Below are 5,416 nucleotides of genomic sequence, written 5' to 3'. Positions count from 1 at the left end.
TACTGGAATTTTTTGTCAAATATCTCTCTCCCTCATTAGGCTATAAATCTTATAGCAGGGAGCGAAGTGCTTGACACACAGTTGGCACTCAATAAATACTTGTTGAATGAATGGATAAATTGATGGACTGATGAAAATAAAACCATGCTTTTGAAAGACAGATCTGGCAAATCAATTAACAGATGGAAGAGAAAGGGAAGGGAAGTTCTGTATAATTAGGAGGCCATTACAGTAACACAGGCCAAAAAAGAGGAACAAAATCCTAAAGTAGGATTTTGCATGCAGAATGGAAAGTAACTGTCTTGGGGGGCTGTGTTGTGCTGACACACGAGGTCACCCACAAACAGCCAGCAACACTGTGCTCAGGCTCAGTGCCCACAGTTCACCCCAAACTTGCATGGAGGATCAGCTAACGTCTGGCACGCTCTGGCGTCTCAGCACTGAGGGAAGTTCCATGGCAAGGGCAAAAGGCCCTTTCTAGGACATCTTGTCTCTTAAAAAGACAAAGCCATTTGAATGACAAAGAAATTCCAGTACCCTTTTGCCATCCTCTGGACCCTGGGGCTTCATAAATAGCCTGGCTTCTGTGTTTTTTAATAGCCTCTGATGTATTTGATTACATTTCCAATTCAAATGGTTCCATTACTACAAGAAGCAACTTCATTACCAGGAGGGCCCAGAGCCCAGACTATACTAGCTCCCTGTCATATAATTTAGCCTCAGTCATACCTCAGACAATATTTATACAAGGTCACTTCTTCAAACCACGTCTAGCCTCCCCAAATGACAATATTATTTATGCCAAATGCTTCTCCTAAGGGATGGAAAACTGCCAACTCTGGTTTAATAGGCTATACGGACAGGCTAGAAAAACATCATTTGTAGCACACACAGTTTATGCATTTAGTATATAACTAGGAGTACAGACTGATCATTGGAATCACGGCCGAAAGCTGGCCCCAGGGGAAAAAAAGAAAAGCCACAAAAGCACTAAGTTTGGATCTTTCCTCCCTGATATTAGTTTTGGAAGCCCAAGGTTTAGCCAGAACTATGAATGCACAAGAGAGAGCTGCCTCAGACTTCAGTGGCTACCTGAACATCCAAAATAGGGAGAAAACCTGCAAAAGAAAATTTAACTTGGGTGTGTGTGCCCAGCAGCCAGCCTCCTGTGGTTGCAAATTAATGTGACCATCCAGTGGAACAAGCAGCCCAGGGGCATTTGGTAACAAAGAACAGTCTAACCTATTGATGTTAATTTACCAAATTATTCACATCCCACAATCTGGAATAGAAATCAGCGGCCAAAAAAATGCCTCCTGTACACCTCAGTCAAAACACCTATAAAAATCTAGATACCAGGAGGCAAAGTCTGGAACATAAACTACTGCATCCTGTTGCCAATGAGTTATTAAAGTACAGAATGATGGAGCTGCCAGCAGTGTCTGGGCTGCTCTTGCTTCCAAGCTCCATTCTTGGTGGTGTCTTTAATAAGACACTTGGTCAAAATATACTGATGACAACTCCTTTCTCTTAAAATCTAGTGAAGTATACAAGTCATACATTTCACTTAATCCATTATGGACCTCTGGAATTTTAAAATCTCTCTAGTAGAGAATTAACAAACTTCAGGATGCTGAACTTTCACATAAAGTGAAAATATCTGTCCAGATTTGCATGATTTATTGATGATAAATATCACTAATATACAATTTATACATTATTGTCCTTTGAAGAAATGTTTACTACTCCTACATAAAAATACTGTATCTAAATTTTAGGAAACAAAAATGTCAGATTATAAAGGGGTTTCAGAAATTCAAAATTATTCCTTTGCATTGATCACATTGGAATGTTTCTTTGTTTCTTTTCTTTTTTTTTTTTTTTTGTGGTACGCGGGCCTCTCACTGCTGTGACCTCTCCCGTTGTGGAGCACAGGCTCCGGATGTGCAGGCCCAGCGGCCATGGCTCACGGGCCCAGCCGCTCCGTGGCATGTGGGACCCTCCCAGACCAGGGCACAAACCCGTGTCCCCTGCATCGGCAGGCGGACACTCAACCACTGTACCACCAGGGAAACCCTGGTTCTTTGTTTCCAATATTTAGTAGTACTTGATATCATTATCATGACTTATTAATAATAATAGAATTAACCCTTTATGATGAGCACAGCCTCAGCCAAGCAATTCCATGCCCAGAAATTATTCCAGGACAATAATTAGAGATGTGTGCAAAGATGTGTGTGCAAAGACAATCATCACAGAATTATTTATTATCGGTAGTAAATATACAACAATAGAGGACTGGTTAAAACAAATTAGCCATATGATGGAACACTATATAATCATTAAAAATATAGTACAAAGCAGGAGGCATAACCCTCACAGACTTCAGACAATACTACAAAGTTACAGTAATCAAAACAGCATGGTATTGGCACAAAGACAGACATATGGATCAATGGAACAGAATAGAGAAGCCCAGAAATAAACCCACACACCTACAGTCAATTAATCTTCAACAAAGGAGGCAAGAATATAAACTGGGAAAAAGTCTCTTCAGCAAGTGGTGCTGGGAAAGTTGGACAGCTGCATGTAAATCAATGAAGTTAGAACACACCCTCACACCATGCACAAAAATAAACTCAAAATGGCTTAAAGACTTAAATATAAGACAAGACACCATAAAACTCCTAGAACAGATCATAGAAAAAACATTCTCTGACATAAATCATACCAATGTTTCGTTAGATCAGTGTCCCAAGGCAATAGAAATAAAAGCAAAAATAAACAAATGGGACCTAATCAAACTTACAAGCTTTTGCACAGCAAAGGAAACCATAAGCAAAATGAAAAGACAACCTATGGAATGGGAGAAAATATTTACAAACAATGCAATCGACAAAGGCTTAATTTCCAAAATATCCAAACAGCTCATACAACTCAACAACAACAAAAAACCAAATAACCCAATCAAAAAATGGGCATAAGACCTAAATAGATATTTCTCCAAAGAAGACATACAAATGGCCCACAGGCACATGAAAAGATGCTCAATATTGCTAATTATTAGAGAAATGCAAATCAAAACTACAATGAGGTATCACCTCACACCAGTCAGAATGACCATCAAAAAGTCTACAAAAAACAAATGCTGGAGAAGATGTGGAGAAAAGGGAACCCTCCTACACTGTTGGTGGGAATGTAAGTTGGTGCAGCCACTATGGAAAACAGTATGGAGGTTCCTCCGAAAACTAAAAATAGAATTACCATATAATCCAACAATCCTACTCCTGGGCATATATCTGGACAAAGTTATAATTCAAAAAGATACATGCATCCCTATGTTCACAGCAGCACTATTCACAATAGCCAAGACATGGAAGCAACCTAAATGTCCAACAACAGAAGAATGGATAAAGAAGATGTGGTACATACATACAATGGAATACTACTCAGCCATAAAAAAGAATGAAATAATGCCATTTGCAGCAACATGGATGGACTTAGAGATTATCATACTAAGTGAAGTAAGTCAGACATAGAAAGACAAATATCATGTGATATCACTTATATGTAGAAACTAAAATATAGAAGTAACGAACCTACCTACAAGACAGAAACAGACTCACAGACATAAAGAACATTGTGGTTGCCAAGCGGGGAGAGGGGTGGGGGAAGGATAGACTGGGAGTTTGGGGTTAGTAGATGCAAGCTATTACATATAGAATGGATAAACAACAGGTCCTACTGTACAGTATAGAGAACTATAATCAATATCCTGGGATAAACCATAATGTAAAAGAACATATATATGTGTGTATAACTAAGTCACTTTGCTGTACAGCAGAAATTAACACAACATTGTAAATCAACTATACTTCAATTAAAATCAGTTATTTTAAGTCATTTTATAGAAAAATATCTACCCAGAGGAGAAAGTTCATAGTACACTAAGTGAAAAAGGAGATAACAAAGCAATATATACCAAATGTATGTCCACACGGAATAATATCAAAATATTAACCCATGCAGGACAGTCCTGGAGACTCCCCAAAACAGTGTGGGTAGGGTTTTAGAAGGAGGCTAAGGAAGTGACACTGATGTGACTTCATTTATACCTGCAGGCAGATGAGACTTGGGAACATTTAGACAATAAGAATTTTTACTTACACTTTTATTATGGAAGTAATTTGCTTCCTACCTGTCACCATCCAAGTGAAGAAAGGATAGCATGGGCATTTTTCACTGTTCCTAGCCCAGTGGTGGTTTGGGCAGGGCCTGTGTAAGACTCCATCTGGTCCTCTGTCTGAATCTCTTTCCTTAAGTCAAGAGCAAGAAACCTGATTTCAGTCTCACACAGTGAGATCCCTGTGTCCTCAACAGTAAAGTGTTGCCATATGGTTCATAACATTACAACACTCATGGGTAACCCCTGAAACCGTCTTCATGTCCACATGATCCCAGAGCATAAAGATTTATTAGGATATTGTAAATAAAACTTGGATAAACAGAAGCATGAAATGGGAGACCCCACAGGCTAGGGAAAAAAAGAAGTTAGAAAAATAGACCTGCTTCATCAGCCTTTCTGGCAAAAAGATATGGCCCATGATTTATTAAAACAGGAGCTTTTTCAAGGCATGATTATAGGCAAGAGAAAAAGCTTTTGCTTAAGAGTGTCTCTGCATGCATCTGCTGGACTTTTCTATTTGAACATCCTGTGGGCTTGATACATTTGAAGCAGAGATTACTCATTTTTTTTCTTAGCGTCACTGTTTGGATGGCACCTGAGCAGAGGTAACAGGCAAAGCAATAGAGGTGACTAAGATCTCTGCAGTCAGCAGCATCATAAGATCGGGGAAGAGGACCAAGGACAGACCCTTGGGATAGGCCCACACTTGAGGGAGAGGAAGAAAGAAGTAAATACAAAGGTATCATCCAAGAAGACAGAGTATGAGTCTCCTCTGTATCAAACTATGTAAACATCCTTTGCCTTAAGGTGGAAATTTTTAGTCAAAAATATGGTTTGAAGGCAGCAGTTTTGTTTTGTTTGATGCAAATGGATCTTTGCCTGGGGCTAAATTAATCCAGATGTATCAGATAAAACAAAGCAAAATTATACTTAAATATTTCCAAGAGCTCAACTATTTTACTCTTCTGGAAAAAAATTAAAAATAAATAAAGGTTTTCAGGGAGTAAGTGAATAATTACAAGCATATAATCCTGATCCAAAATGTTGAATGTATCAAGAAAAGTTTGTATATGGGTAGACCTTGAAAGGGTCCTATTGGTTTTACAGACCACAGATTCTCCTCCTTAAAGGTTAAACTGACATTTTTGCTTGAACATATTACTAAACGGTGTGGGCTAATGAGGGCTCACTTTTGTTTCCCAGCCTAAGTATTGCCTGGCTCCCTCTGCT

Source organism: Aethalodelphis obliquidens, unplaced genomic scaffold (assembly GCF_003676395.1).
Source record: "Aethalodelphis obliquidens isolate GAN/ISIS:26980383/991018 unplaced genomic scaffold, ASM367639v1 scaffold4, whole genome shotgun sequence".
In the NCBI taxonomy this organism is placed as follows: Eukaryota; Metazoa; Chordata; class Mammalia; order Artiodactyla; family Delphinidae; genus Aethalodelphis; species Aethalodelphis obliquidens.
Note: the sequence above shows the minus strand (reverse complement) of the source record.